This window comes from Amblyomma americanum, chromosome 1 (genome assembly GCF_052857255.1).
Source record: "Amblyomma americanum isolate KBUSLIRL-KWMA chromosome 1, ASM5285725v1, whole genome shotgun sequence".
Lineage (NCBI taxonomy): Eukaryota > Metazoa > Arthropoda > Arachnida > Ixodida > Ixodidae > Amblyomma > Amblyomma americanum.
In genome coordinates, this window is record NC_135497.1 from 414600725 (window position 1) to 414616971 (window position 16247).

The 16247-nt window shown below is 45.2% G+C and overlaps 1 pseudogene; it reads left to right on the plus strand.

The window, feature by feature from the left end:
* The first annotated feature begins 346 nt into the window (after positions 1-346).
* LOC144124471 (uncharacterized) lies at positions 347-10021 on the plus strand (annotated as a pseudogene).
* The last annotated feature ends 6226 nt before the right edge of the window (positions 10022-16247 follow it).

Below are 16247 nucleotides of genomic sequence, written 5' to 3' on the forward strand. Positions count from 1 at the left end.
GCCAGGAAGGTGCATTTTAACGAATCGTGTAGTGATAGCAGAGTGATAGTCTATATGTATGACCCACTAAATGACCGACCATGCACATTATTTTTCTTTTAGAAATAAACGAAATAAGTTTATTTTCTTGTTTACCGCTGTTAACACCCAGCTTCAGGAAAAAGGTCAGCAACATTTGTCTTTGAATTCCTACATATCTCTCTAGTTCAGTCCTTTCGATCGGCGCAAGTTGTGTTTTTTTTTTCCTGAGGATAAAGAAGTTCCAGCTGTCGCCCTTCCTGCTGAATCTTATGCGGCTGCATCGGATATTTTGTTTTCAACACATGTGCGGAGTGTTGCGCGTCTGATGAAGTCAGAACAGCCGGGCCGTCAGCCTGAAAAGAAGCGCAAACGGTACCTCGATCGCGACAGCTATATCAGTTTGCCGCCGTCGACTTTCTACCGGCGCGAAAAGGCCTCCGCTGCTGCCGCCGGCACTGCGTCTGCATTGCCTGCAAGCGATATGCACGGAGCGGGCCCGCATGATTCGCCGGGAAGATGCGTGCGGCACGACGTGGGGGCCGCGCCGGACAGTGCCAGCTACGACGCGGTAGACGCGACTGCTGAGTGCAGTGCTTCGATCGACGAATGCAGTGACTCCAGTGAAAGTTACTATGATAACATCGACGACAGCCACGACGACAAAGGTGACGACGAAGAAAATCCCCGTCTTCCGCAGTGGTTTGAACGGGCGGACGATGAGAGGCTGCCGAATTCGCCGGTTACAAAGACAGGTGCGATTGCTGCTGTTTTGGCATTCGCCATATCGCACGGTCGTACGTGGAGCGCCCTTGGCGATCTGTCCAAACTGATAAACTTTTTGTTTGGGACAGACGTACTGCCTCGGAGCAAGTACGCTTTTCGGAAGCTGTGGTCCCAGCAAAAGCAAGAAATTGTACAGCACCACTATGTTTGCGAGACCTGCAGTAGAGTAATGCAACAGCAACAGAATTCTGCGCAGTGCCCTCTCTGCATGCAGGTTGAAAGCCTTCAGCTACTGAAAGAGCGTGGGCTTTTCTTCACAAAAATAAATATTGAAACACAGCTAAGTTTCTTGATTGAATGAACGAAATCCGACCTTCACACAAATCTAAGAAGGCATGAACAACAGCGAGACAAACTGAAGAGCCGTCAGCCCAGGTCACAGACGTCACAGATGCTGATGGCTACAAATTGCTGCGGCGTTCAAGGCAGCTGAGCAGAGACGACGTCACCTTAACCATAAATACGGACAGAAGTCCTGTATGGAAGTCCACAAAAACATCAGTTTGGCCGCTTCAGTTCATTAATAATGAATTGCCACCAGAGCTAAGGTTGAAACAGGTAGTTCTGGCAGGACTTCGGTTTGGTCGAACACACCCAAACATGCAGCTTTTCCTGGAGAAGTTTGTGTCCGAGTTCAGCAAGGCAAAGGCAGTGAAATGGACATATGATTTTCAAGAGCACATCTCAATGCCTTTCGTGCTGCGCTGTTCTGTGGATACACCAGCAAGGACGGCTGTGCTCAACATGGTTAATTTCAATGGATATTTTGGGTGTCCGTGGTGCTTGATTCCTGGTACATATGCTGAAAGTAAGGAAAAGCTTTGAGTTCTTGCTGTTGCATTTTGGCTTACGGTATTTGAAATAAAAATTACGCCATGCAGCTAGCTTATTATGCACACATTCAAATACACCGCTATGGTTTAACTATGCTTCTGGCACCTTGGAGTGGTGGGCACGATGACATATACACTTGTGTAATTCTGTGCCAAAATGACGAAAATTGTCTGCAGAACCATTTCAAACCAGGCATGTGAAATGAACTCAAAAACTCGTTCTTGTGACGAATGCCACTGCGTTTTATGGTAGCTATGGTAAAACTGGTCGGTGTGCATTTTCTTCTGTATGATCTGCAATGTTGAGTGGTTTAAAATGTTTAAATTTCCCTATTTTGTTTACATAAAGACTTCTTATGATAGGAGTGAGTGAAAAAGTAGTATAACTGAGACCCTGAAACTTGTGTTGCGTTACATTGTAGAGATTGTAGTCTTGACAAATTAATAATTAAGCATTTGAAACAATGGAAATTTTTTGTGCAAAAAGATTGGCCAGCTTTAGCATTTTTCCTCCCTTTTGATAATAATTTGTGCCTGAACAAGTTAATGTGAGCCGTAAGCATTTTCAATTTGTGCAACCTTAAATATTTTTTTACATTTGCTTCTTGTGTTATTGTGTAAAGGGAGTATGCGGTACATTTCACAAGACCCACCAGAAGCGAGGACATCCAAGAGGAATGTGAATGACATGAAGGACGCTGTCAAATACAATGACATTATCAATGGCTTCATAGGGCCATCAGCACTAATGAACTTGCGAGGTAAGCTTTCCATTTTTTTTTCGTTTCATTATTCTGAATGCTATTCACCACCTTTTAAAGGAGCTATTCAGAGGACAATTTTGGGAACAGTTAGGGATAATAGTTAATGGAGAATACTTAAATAATCTGTGATTCGCTGATAATATTGCCCTCCGGAGTCACTCAGGAGATGAATTGCAAAGCATGATCAATGAGTTAGACAGGCAGAGAAGAATGGCGGGTACAAAAATAAACATGCAGAAAACAAAGTAATGTTCAGCAGTCTAGCAAGGAACAGCAGTTCACAATTGAAAGTGAGGTGTTGGAAGTGGTAAGGGAATATGTCTACTTAGGGCAGGTAGTGACCGCTGATCCAGATCATGAGAGGGAAATAACTAGAAGCATAAGAATGAGGTCGAGCGTATATGGCAGGTTCTCTCAGGTCATGGATAGCAGCTTACCAATATCCCTCAAGACAAAGGTATGCAACAGCTATATCTTAACAGTACTCACCTGCGGGGCAGAAGCGTGGAGGCTAACAAAAAGGGTTCAGCTGAATTGTAAAGTGCAATGCAGCGAGCTATGGAAAGAAAAATGATAGCTACAACGTTAAGAGACCAGAAGCGGGTAGAGTGGGTGAGGAACAAACGCGGGTTAATGACATCCTAGTCGAAATAAAGAGGAAGAAATTGGCTTGGGCAGGGCATGTAATGCGAAGGCAAAGTAATCGCTGCTCCTTAAGGGAAATGGAGTGCATTCCAAGAGAAGGCAAGCTAAGCAGGGGCGTCAGCGCCTGTCCTGTGTTTTTCTGCCCTTTCGTTTACGTTTTTCAGCTGTACTGTTTTTTTTTTAATATGTATCACCAACTCGCCCGCCTTGTTATTGGCAGTAGAAAGTTCGGCGGGCGGATGAGAGTAAGAAGTTTGCAGTCATACGGTAGGCACAGCTGGCAAAGGACGGTTAATTGGAGAGACATGGTAGAGGCCTTTGGCCTGCTGTGGGCCTAGTCAGGCTGATGATGATGATTCTATGAAGTCTTCTCTGCAATTCTTGACTATCTCAGAATTGTAATTATTGCTGTTCACATGTGTAGCATGTTGCAACTCTAAACACTTGAGCCGGTTATCACTGGCTATAGCTAACCGCTCATGAACGGATATCTGTGTAACTAAGATTGGCAGGTAATGAATAATACTAAACTATTTAATATGCTTGAGGAAGGTACTAATGGTGTGTTTGCCTGACAGCACTCGTGGCATTTTCAGCTCACTAGTGTGGTGTTGCACGTTCGGCTGAGACGAGAACGACATGCGTGCGCACCGCCGCACCACCGTGGGGACCGACAGTGCAGCACGGTGTAATCCCGTCGCGCAGCGCGCACTGGCTGTCGTCCGGGCAGACGACGCTCTTGACACAGAAAATTTCACTATACAGTGGCCCATAGGAAGCTTCGACGAAGAGGAAAAACAGACGAAGCATCGCAAGTGGCCATAGTTTAAAGAAATGTTGAACTTTATAGCAGCTGCAGAGCTTTTATTCGCCCTGCAATCGCGCATCCACTGACCAGCAAGCCATGTGCGCTGCCCTTATGATAAAATTGAAGGTTTGTCAATATTTTTAGACATGCTAGTCCTGCCTTAGCTCATGCATGCAGCAAACGGCAGATGCTGTTCATCCGGCATGTCCGCACTTTATAACATCAGTTTTTGTCAACGTGAGCATAGGTTAAAAGATATATCAATAAAGCGACAATGTGGAGAGCTGAGAATGGATTGAGAATCGCCTGCAGATACTTTCGGAAGCTACTCTATCTGCGCTAAAGCTTATGCATCGAAACTGACAAGCATAATTACGTCGTGGTGCTGTGTCTGACAAACCTGCACCTCCACAATCGCAGTATTTCATGAGCATGCTCGTGGTTCCCGCATTTCCCACCGTGTCTATGAACGCTGGTCCTGCGCGCAGTCACTGAAAAGGTTGTTGGTAGCTCTATAAATTGCTGTCTGTGGTCGTTGGCGTCGGCCGTTCGTAAGGATGGCTTCCGAGATTTTCGAGGGCCTCGGAGGCCACGGGGAACAGAGGGCACGAAGAGCAACGGCGCACTGCGAATGTTTCACATGTTCGGCTTAGGTGCAAGGGGACGTATCACTTGTGTAGTATTTGACGTCACTTCCTGCGCACCGGCACAGAGGTAGTGCGGATCAGCCGAAGACACCATTTGGTTTTGGTTTATCAGTGTATGGTTGGTGAAAGATGTGGGTGCAACTTGTAAAATCATTGCTGTGTTTGGAGCAAGTGAGGTTATTGGTGAGATTACATGAGTGTGATTAAAAAAAAAGTCATTTTCAGTCTCAGTTCATATGTTCAAGAAGTTCATATGTTCAAGAAGCACAACATATGGTGACACTAACAGATGCAAAGTGAATGCTGAATTCTTCCATTTCTCCCCAGGGCTCCTTCCGAAACATGCATACCCTTCCAATTTTTTAACATGAGCGCGGGAGCGTCGACTGCTCAGCTCAGCACTGCTGAGCCGGAAGAAGGAGGAGAGGAGAAAGCGTGAAAGGCAAGGGCATGCAAAAATTCATGCTGCTCGAGTAAGCTTCGCCTGCTAGGCTGTTCTGATTAGCGCGAAGCAACCCCTGCCCATGAACAGCTTTTATGCATGGGCGGCTGAGAAGCTGCGACCAATTGTTTTTATCCGCTGCGCATGTTTGGGTGATTTAAAAAAGAGCATACATTTGAGAACAGCCAACCATGCCCAAGAAACCAGTTGTCTTTACTTACGAAAAACTGATTTAAGAGGACCCTCGATGTTGCCTCATTAATTTCGCTAAAGCAAATGCTTTCAAGACACTACCCACAAATGACACCGGGGCCTTAAGTCGTGCTTGGAATGTTATGCATCTGCACTAGTCCAGAGTCACACACACGCAGCAGATAGAACACGAAACAAACGCTCGCAGAACTCGGCACAAAAGTTTCTTCGCAGGGGTTGCTTCGCTCGAAACAGAACAGCCAAGCAGAGTACGCTAGCTGCAGCGGCATGATCGGTGCACATGCTTTTTGCCTCTGCCGATTTCCACTCTGCTTCGCCTTGGCACCGCTGCACCAAGCAGTCAATACTCGTGCGTTCTTGTTTAAAAATCGGAAGGGTGCACATGTTTGAACCTTTTTATATGAATAAGTAACCAATTTCACTGACCGTTAAAAATATAGGCGTTGTTTTGCTGACAGACATGTTGTGCATATATTTTTCTTTATGCAGGATACTACTATTGATGCAAGCACTGTAATGTTTTTGAAATTAAGTGGCATTCCTTTTGTGTGAGATGCAGTACAACGCTGAAACATACTTGTGGCAATATTACTATGTTGGTATGGTGTGGACGTTTACTGTTGAATGGTAGAATGCAGTTAGCACATTGTTCTGCATGCTTCTTAGCTGAAGTACACACATGCAGAGAAGTGATAATCAAGAGTGGAAGTATGTGGTACTTGTGACATTACACTGTGTGTTGCCCTTAAGTACGATGCCTCCTTTGATCCAGATTTTGCTTTCTATGGGACAGGGCATTAACTGTACTACTTATCTTTCTTTTGAATTGGTTTTGTTCATTACACCTGACTGTGGTAAAGAGGCAGGGTTTGAGAAAAAGTAGTGCAGCTCTTCAATTCACATGAATGTACGAAAGCAAGCTTTGTCTTGAATAAGAATTAACTAATTATGCAGCTTTTTTTTTCTATGCGACAGAAGCATGCCGTGTAGTTGTGCTGCAGTCCTCACCATTGTTGTCGCGGGCTACTTTTCGAAATCAGGAGTGTGGTCTTGGTCATTGTGACATAATATTTAGTACTCGTAAAATGAAGGTTTGAATAACTGGCATTTACTTCAAGCTCTGCCCAAGCTCCGCACCGCTCAGATTTATTAGGGATATTTGTAAAGGCTGGATGCCACCTCTGTGCAGATGGTCAGCTGGTTACTTAACTGATTTGCGCAGGCTGCTAAGGTTGCCTGTATATTTTCATCTTTCAGGGTATATAGCACCCTTTAATGATGGCCACCATTTCAGGCTAATGACTGGGTCGCTTCATGCCCTGCGGTGGCATGTGGATACACCACAATAAATTGTAATGGTGGTTTAAGGTGAGGGCTATGCACCTGTGCACCGCCTTTTTTGAGCTGTTTAATTTAAAACATAAATTTTTTTTCTGAGGTCTTGACCTTGTGAATGGGCTTAGTGTCGAATATATGCATAGTGTTCTGCAAGGCATTGTGAAACAGCTGACTGACACAATCATGTGTACTTCGAACTCAGCTCAGCGCTTCTACATTGGTAATGTACTGCTTTTTAAATATTGCATGCTCTGCAGAAAATGGGTGGCAGTGTAATGAGGTTAGTGCACCCACTTCCTTCCAAAAATTGTGAGGTCCAACTAAACTAACAAATCTCAAGTAAACTAAAGTAAAAGGAGGTGTTGCAGATAGATTGCATATGATTGATTTGTGTGCATGGGATTATTGATTATTTGTTTATAACGCAATTGTCAAAGCATAACAGTGCACACCACTTATACAAAAGAAGACGAGCTTTTTCTGCCATTTATCGGTATGCTGTCTTGATATGCTATTGGAATCTTGCTAATTAGAGCTTATCTCTTACTCAAAATGACACCTTAGTCTCATCAATACCACGCTTTTTTCAGAGGGAGAAAGCTCGCAGAAATTAGATTGCACAAGCATAAATGTAGCTGATTCAAACTGGCACCACAGCTGGCCTGCATCGACTACTGAAGCACAACAGTGCAGTGCAGTGGCTTGCCTCTAGCCAAACAGCAAGCGCTTGTGCTCCAGTAACGGTGGCAGCCAGTCATACTGAGTGCCACAAGTGCACTGTTATCAATGTACTGGTGCTGCATGCATGCAGAGCTTGTAATTATCTGCCATGCTCATCTGCTATCAGCACATGCTGCTTATAACCAGCTCTGTTCCAGCTGTGCATGTGTTACACGCACTGAATTTTCAGCTTCATTTAAAGTCGGGCAATCATGATGCTCTGCTTTCTTTGCGCAATACTTGCTGCAGCGCTGCTCTAGTTTATTTTTAAAGCCAAGGGAGAATGGCTGATGAGATGCATCGATGTGTTGATGACACTGAAAGGTGTCTTGCTACCACTTGCTCTTATTGATAAGAGTCCACGTACACATAAAAATGCCAGACCGGTGCCGACATGTCTTTAGTGTGGTTATCCACACAGTGTAGTCCATCACCTCTCTTTAGTGATCAGGCTTGTTTTAGTATAAACTTTATAATTCGAAGAATCTGTCGTTCCCCTTCAAGTTTCAGTTGTCCAGATTCAACCGTAGAAATTTTCATAAACTAAATTAAGTCTTATCTGCTGTGTTCACCTGTTCGTAGTGACTAATGGAGGGTTATCATTAGTAGAATTTGTTGTCGTACAAATTTTTACTGCCGTTTACTTTGATTCCTACATGTGCCCGTGGAAGGGACATGGCTAATGTCCTAAGCTAATTTGGCCAGGAGGCAGGATCACTATGTTGATGTCACTATACGTGGGTATTAAGCGGTACTGAATTGTCAGCATGTATGCATGTTGAACCATGAACATACAACAGCAACTTTACTAAGCTCTTGACACGGAGAGCAGCAGCAAAGGCACGTTTTGTTTTGCGCAAAAGACTACCTTAACACTTTTCTGCTCTAATTGGGAATTAAGTTATACTTCACCTTGACCTGTATTTTACATTGCCAAATATTGCATACATGAGCAAGGCATGAGAATGTACAGATACGTTCAATTACCTGTGTATTAATTAGTCTTTATGCATGTAGCATAAAAAATTGTAATAAAAGAGGCAGAGTACCTGCAAATAGAATGAAATGTTGTGGTCTTTTCATCTCTCAGGTACCCCATCAGCAGTGTGAAGAATAAATGCTAGACTGCTCACTATAAAGCCTCCACACTGTATCACGAGATTGCCACGAGCAGTCTCAGAGCGGGCTCATTGGAAGGCGTCAGAGTGGAGGCATTGGATTTTATTTTATGATCTGCCTTGTCTTGACGGCATTCTTCATGCTGATTACTGGAGGCATCTTGCCAAACTCTCAGAGGCCCTGCACATCCTTCTGCCAGAAATCATCACCTTTTCAGAAATTGACAAAGCAGGTAAGGTACCATAGAGGATGCAGTGATTAAGTGACATGGAAAGTGATAGCAGACATTTTTTCATAATTTTGCTTTAAATTTGGCTCACCTCTGCCAAAATTGAGCTGGCACAGCATGAAAATATTTAAAGCGTATTTTTATGCCATTTACTGTGGCGCAAAGGCGCTATTCAATCTGTCAGCTGAGTTTCTATGCGCACTTTCTAGTCTATCCTCATAAATGAAGCATTGAAAATGCTGACTGTTGCTGCTACTGATTTATAAAAGGAGCAGACTTTGTCCTTCATATATTACTTTAGTGTGAAAAACAACTTATCAGGAGTTGTAAGCCTATGTTTTCCAACTCCAGTACAAGAGTGTCTGTATTTCTATTTTAGGGTTATATGGTCGCACCGGCAAATATGGAAAGCAGGGAGGTTATGATTAATTAGCTTCTAACTGTTTCTGGAGGGGAGGCATTGTTGGTGCAGGCAGCATTTATAGCATAGACGGTTATTTTTTAGAGGTGTTATGTTTTTGCATCATTTGTATTACTTTAAGTATTATAAAAACATTTAATTTGCTGAACCTATAAAATAACTATGTAGTAAGCAGATGGTGAAGTTGTGCAAGCAGTGCTTTTCCTGAACACCGTTTTTCTTATTTTAATTAGTGAGTCTGACTTAACCTTTCATTTGAGAGTCCCTGTTGGAGCACTTCGTCATTCGATGCAAGTCCCTGTACGGCATTGGATCCATGACCTTAAAGATGCATGCTTTGCTTCACCTGGCGAACTGTGTGCGGTCACTTGGACCTCTGTGGGCCCATTCAGCCTTCGGTTTTGAAGGTGGAAATGGAATGATTGTACGGCAAGTCTCCGCTGCAAATGGGATGCCTCAGCAAGTTGTGGAGAGGGTGATTATGCACTAGCAGCTGCAACACTTGATTGGAAGCACTCATCTGCCCCTGATGGAAAAGAATTTTTGTAATGAAATTATTACCTATTCGCTGGTGGACAATGCAAAGCGCATCAATGATCTCTGTCTTTTAGGTGCAGGCAAAGAGATCATCCTTGAGAGTACTGAGCAGCATGCAGTGTACCTCCACTGTGGAGTAAAGGCATCAGTTGCTTTACAGTATGAACGCTTTGTACTGGCAAAACAGGTTATACACAGCACGGCCTACAAAAGGCCATCAAAATCTGACACCACTTTTGTGAGGACAAGCGGTGGCTGCTATAAACGTTTTGAAAAAATTCTGTTTTTGCAAGTGCAACCTCCATTCTAATCGGTCGGCTCATAATTATTGCCGACGTGATTAATTCACCTCCGCACATAAAGGAATGCTTCCTTTCCTATAGCACAGCGTGGGATGTTCTGCTTCCAGGAGAAGTGGCTGACAGTTGCTTGTTTGTAGAGCTTACGGATATTGACAAAGCATTCATCTGTGATCTGCCAAATAAGGTAGAAAGAAACTAAAGCAGGCCTAACAAGTTATAAGCACTGCTGGCAACCAGGCGTAACCATGGGCTTTGGAGATTGCTAACGTACTTCTTGGTTAGGCCTAGAGTATTTTTTTCACGTGTTTACTCAAGCGTTCAGAGATCTAGATTGCGAGAGTTGACGATAAAAGTTAATCGAAAATACCTTAGTAATCTGCAATTTGCTGATTATATTGACCTTGACTCAGGGTATGAATTCCAGAGTATGACTGAGGACCTTGACAGGCAAAGCAAAACAGTGGTTTAAAAATTAACATGGAGGAATTTAATGTGATGTTCAATATTTTTCGATGGAAACAACAGTTAACGATTGGCAAGCAAGCATTGGAAGTTCAAAGGGAATATATATGCTGAGGTAGATAGTGACCACACTTTCGGATTAATAGAGTGGAATAACTAGGAGATTATGAATGGTGTGCAGTGCATTTAGCAGGTACTCGCAGATCATGAATGGCAGGTCACCAGTTGCCTCCAAGGGGAAAGTGTATAATAGCTGTACCTTACCAGTACTAGCCTTTGAGTCAGAAATGTAGAGTTTAAAGAAAATGGCTGAAACTGAATGGGGCTCAGCGCAGCGAGCTATGGAAAGGAAAATGATTTTTCTTCCAATATCAGATTTTGCGGGAATGCAAGATATTGCTAGCTCTTCAATCATGGACACCAGCCCAGAAACATCGAAGACACATTTCCACAGAGTAAGCTACATGGGAGAAGCCGTTCATAGTTCTATATGTGAACAGAAGTTAGTTAGCCAGCTATTTATCACATTGCAGTAAGAAGAAATATTTTTAGATACAATAGTAATTTTGTGAGGGAGTGTAGTGGCGTAGTGGCGTTTGCCATGCCTTTCCAATTAAGGGAAAAAGTCTGATATCTAATGAACAAGGCAGATTTGTTCTTCTTGTGTATACTTTTTCTGCCAGGTCCACAGGTGTAGTTTGCAAAACAGTACACTATATGTATAGACAGCTATAATTTTCGGTAGGCTAAGCAGTATGCTTTCTTGAGACGAGACTACAGTGAAGGTGTGCATTCATATTTCAGTAGTGTTCACTCATCCAATGTGAAAACAAAATCAATTCTTAGTGGGAAATGTGCTGCGCATTTAATCCTCATACAGATATTGTGCATATATATCTGCATTTCTGTTTTGAAAAACAATGTTGGTTGTACTAAAAATTGCGTGCCAAGGTGTGTGTATAATTGTGTTGTGTAATAAGCCTTTGTATAAATATTCTGTATATGTGTTTGTATTTATATTATAACCTTTCTACAAAGCACTGTCAACTGCGTGGCCATAATTGAGTTTAATAATTTCGTTTGAAAATCCTCTAATAAAATTTTCTGAATGAAGTGAGGTGCTTGTGTAAAGGCATGCACCTAGGGCACTGTAAACATGAAATATATTATTTTGTAAACGATTAAGTTAAAATTTTTCAGAAATATTTTGCTCCTGATAATTTAAGCTCCAGCAAGAAGTCGTTAGTTTTGAAATATTTCTATAATTTACTAGTCAATTAACGTATATTGACGTGAAAAAAGAAAAAGATTTGTCATGCAGTTCGAATTCTAACAGCATATGAAGCGGCTAGTTTAGCTTTGATGCGTTTGACCCACCGAGTCTGTTAGTGCAATTATGAAAGTTAGCATTATGTCAACCATATAAGCACATATGCGTATCTGCTGTCCAGCATCAGCCATTAATATATTGAAGCTGCAGCTGCCATAATGCCCAACATGGACATGCTCCCACCGTGGTTTCCACACAGTCCAGTGTTGCCTGCGGGCCCAGCAGCATAACCATGGTGGGTACCACCAAGGCACTGAAGTGCCCAACGTAGTTTTCATTCTGCCCAGAATTGTGCAGTGGATGTGCCAATGCAGCCACCAGGATTTCCAGCGCGTCCACGGTGGCCCAACGTCGCCATCAGTGCGTCCACTAACTCTCTACCAGCACCCAACATGGAAACGAACACTTCCAACATGGAAACCAACACTTCCAATGTGCCCAACGTTTTTTCCAGCGTCACCACCATAAAATCCACCAAGTCTTTTGCTGGAATTTTCAACAGGGACGTTCGTTGGATGTACGTCGTGGGAGGTTGAGGGCTGTCTTGTGTGCCTGGCGAATGAAGGCGTTGATTTCCAATTCTGCTCTCGAGAGGACGATACAAGGGAGCGAGGATACTATGCGGCTGACGACGAATCCTCGAACTAGTTGACGTCGGTCATGTTCTCTTGTGCCCTTATGTCGGTTGGAAGAGCGTAGCGTCGTATGAGCCACATGGTGTGATGGACTGTGTTTGTTAGTCTGGTAACCATGGCGGTGTTCTTGCAGTTACTGTGGAGTAGGGTGCCAAGGATTCGGATGTTTTTCAGTTTTGGGATGGGGGTGACATCCAACATGACTTGTACTGGAAGCGGGGCCTAGGTTCGTCCTGCTTCTATGTGGTCGAATAATGAGTAACTGGGAATTCATCGGGGAACAGATCAGGCCGACTGTTGCTGCATGCGCTGCCACCAGGTCGGCACCGCGCACAGACCAGCATCTCTTTGCAAAGGCTAAGACAGCTAGGCAGTTCCCAATTCTTTTCATCTTTTATTTAAAACGCAGCAAATAGTTCATACTGAAATTGGGCGATATTTGCCCAGAATATTACTTTTTATGATATGAACTGCATTGTAAAAAGACAACACACAAAGAGAAAAATTTAAGTAGTGACACAGGGAAGCGACAGCTCATATCACTCTGCAGGCGTCTATTATGCTGGCACAGCATTTTTCTGCAGTCGTGTCTGATTCTCTTTCAATTGGGCTGGAAGTTAAATATCGCTACAGCTGAGGACAGAACTTCTCCATGCAAAAGCGTCACGGAAGTGGGTCTACGCCGATTGTGCATTTTCCACAGCCATACAGTTTTCAACACGGGACCGCCAGATCGAAAGCGCTCATAAAAATTGGTGGCGGTATAGCTCTTGTTAAACCTGGAGTGACGCGATAGCTACAGCTGGCCGAGTCGAACTTGGTCACGTGACCAACCACGCGACAAACCAGGTGATCAGCCACTGTGCCGCCCCGCCGGCAGCTGCTCCGCACCACGTGACGAACCATGTTACAGCGTGGCGGCGCCGCCACCACCACGGCACCGCCACGTTGAAGGCTCGAAATACTACCGTAATGTAGCTATCGCTACAAGGACAATATCTCTGCCTTAGCCTCTTAAACTTTTTGTTGTAACTGGTAGCCTCGTCCACTGTGCTTCGGATATCGTAGTTTTCTTCATATTTCATCCCGTTGTTCTGGGCCACGATAGCTGGCTTAGGCCGCCGAAGAGCGGGCAAGTACTGTGGCGCATCAAATATTGAAGGGAACCTGCGAATGCAGTGAGAGAAGCGGCTGAACGCGGCGGCACTTACAGCCCTTATGGTGTCCCGCGTGGCGAGCACAGGCCACGTGCCTGTAGGCACGTGGCCTGTAGGACGTGACGCCAGAATGCGCTACAGGTCGTTGTCCACTGGATGACCAGGAAGGCGTTTATTGGAGTTGCGTCGACACAGCGCACGAAGGAGCGCCGGCGCTAGCCTTCGGCCGAGGCTACGGTCCCAGCGTTTTTCTCTGCGAGCTGGCATTTGCGCCATTTCCCCTTCATTGGCACGCTGCCGGCGCTTTTCACGCTGGGTGCTCCGCACAAAATGTGGCGAAGGAAGTCGAATCGGCTGCCCAGCTAAAAGGAGTGGCTGATGGCAAAGCCTTCTAGAGATTCCAGTCTGTGGTATACACGGTGTCTGTAAGCCACTCTGGAAGGAGCTAAGCCTCTAAGGCTTTGGTTTATGGGGGCTTACCATCCCAAAGCGACTCAAACTGTGAGAAAAGCCGAAGTGATGGGCTCAGGAAATTTCGACCACCCGGGGTTCTTTAACGTGCTCTGGCATCGCACAGTACACAGGCCTCTAGAATTTCGCCTCCATCGCAATTGGAGCGCCGCGGCCGGGATCGAACCCGCGTGTTTCGGGCCAGCAGCCGAGCGCCATAACCACTCAGCCACCCCGGCGGCCTCTCCAGCAGTGGTTTGATTTGGTTTATCGGGGTTTAACTTCCCAAAGCGGCTCAGGCAATGAGGGACGTCATAGTAAAGGGCTCCGGAAATGTCGACCAAGTGGGGTTCTTTAAAGTGCACTGGGATATCACAGTACAAGGGCCTCTAGAACTTCGAGTCCATCGAAAATTGACCGGCGCGGCCGGGATCGAACCAGAGTCTGTCGGGTCATCAGCGGAGCGCCATAACCCCTGAGCCCCCGCAGTGTCTCTACATGAATGCATTCTATGCTGATATCTTATTTCCACGTCGCGATATTCATTTTTTCTTCCGTACTTTCACCGATGCCTACTTTTCTGAAGAAATAATGGCGCAAAAAAGGCACACGTTCACATGAACATGCCGAGGAAGACAAGAACAAGGGCTAAAGCGATGAAATGCACCATCGAGTGAGTGAGTGAATAAACTTTATTGCTCTAATAAAGGAGTCTTGCTGCTTGCCCGAAGATACAATTTTTTGAAAGCTTCGCATCATTTACATTGGTTCATTGGATTAGACATTCAAATTTTTTAGCACGAGTTTTAGCGCGCAAGGTAGACTGATAGTCTCCGGCACTACCATAACGAAATCCTCGGAAACGGCAGAAGAGGCGACAATCGCCCTTGCTATCATTAACACAGAAGCTACTACCATACTCAGCGACTCTAAATTTACCATACGCAATTATGCGAGGGGCAGAATTTCTCAGGCAGCAATGAGCATATTGGGTCAAACCAAAGACTTAGACAGAATTATTGAATTGATATGGGTCCCGGCTCACTCGGGGAACCCTGGTAACGAAGCGGCACACATAACAGCTCGAGGATTCGTCAGCCGAGCAGGGGACGCTGTCGTTGCTGAGAGTTTTTCGAAGGACGGCCTATTATCTTTTCACGATATTACTAATCATTTTAAACTTGAAAGGAGGATATTCCCTCCTCCAGACAAAGCCTTAATAAGGGGCAGGAGACCACTTGGAGGCGACTCCAGACGCGATCCTTCATGACGCCTTACCTGCTGTCAAAATTCTACCCCGGTGAATACGACCCTGCATGTACATGATGTGGTGATTTAGCCACTTATGATCACCTATTGTGGAATTGTAAAGAGGAGCCGCCCCCGAAATCTCTAATCCAGGTACCTACTCTCGAGCAGTGGGAGGCCGTGTTGGTCAGCTCAGACTTGGGAGTTCAAACCCGGGTCATTGAATGGGCTACCCAGGTCGCTGTCAGCCATGGACTGATAGCCACCTAGCACGGATCGTCTGCATTCTGCCTTTTCTGACGAATTAAATGTTTTCCAATCCAATTAGCACGCGTTGTTGCTTTTACGGGTGCTTTTCCTGCCCCAACACTAAAAGCGGAAGTAGAAGAAGCGCTCGTGACAGCGTGATTATTCAGCCTCAAGTGTTTGGGCGTGTGTCTGGGAATGTGTCTGGGCGTTCGAGTGTGTGTGTGTTTGAAGACTCTTCAGGTCTTCTCTTCAGAAGTCCTCAGAAGGTCGACCGACGAGGACTCCCTTCTTCCTTCTTCGGTGAGGCCGTACCGCGTGTTGGGGTTTTGGCCAGGTGTTTTTTATTGCTGTACCGATAGCTATAGTCAACGTCCCCTTAGGCCTAGTTTAATGTCTTTAGATCCCCTGGGTGGGGTCCGGCTCTCTGGTTCGCCAGACTGCCGGCCTGAAGTTTGATTTTGGATTCTTTCGGTCGAAATTGCGTCAGTGACGTCCCAATGGCGCTTGTACCCTGTTGTGTCCGGACAACCAGCCCGGATTCCAAATCTACAAGATGCAAAATTTCTCCTGCGACCGCCCTTGTACAAGCCCGGTGCTGCGCCGCAAGTCGACAGCGCCGTAACGCTCCCTTGACAGGCTAAGATGCTGCGCCGTCAGACAGCGGCGCCCTATGAAGAAGCATCGGCGAGCGACATGTCCAAACGTGCAGCAACATTGCTAGACAGCCAGGCGCCGGTTCACCTTTCCCCCTGGGAGTCACCGCGCGCGGCAAACTTCAGCCAGCGCGGTCGCTGGTTGGACCTTTCGGACGGCTGTCAAGTGCTGGGTTTTTGTTGCTCCGTTTGTGTGACAATCTTTTCTCGGGGCAATATAAGCCCCAATGCTGCCGCCTGG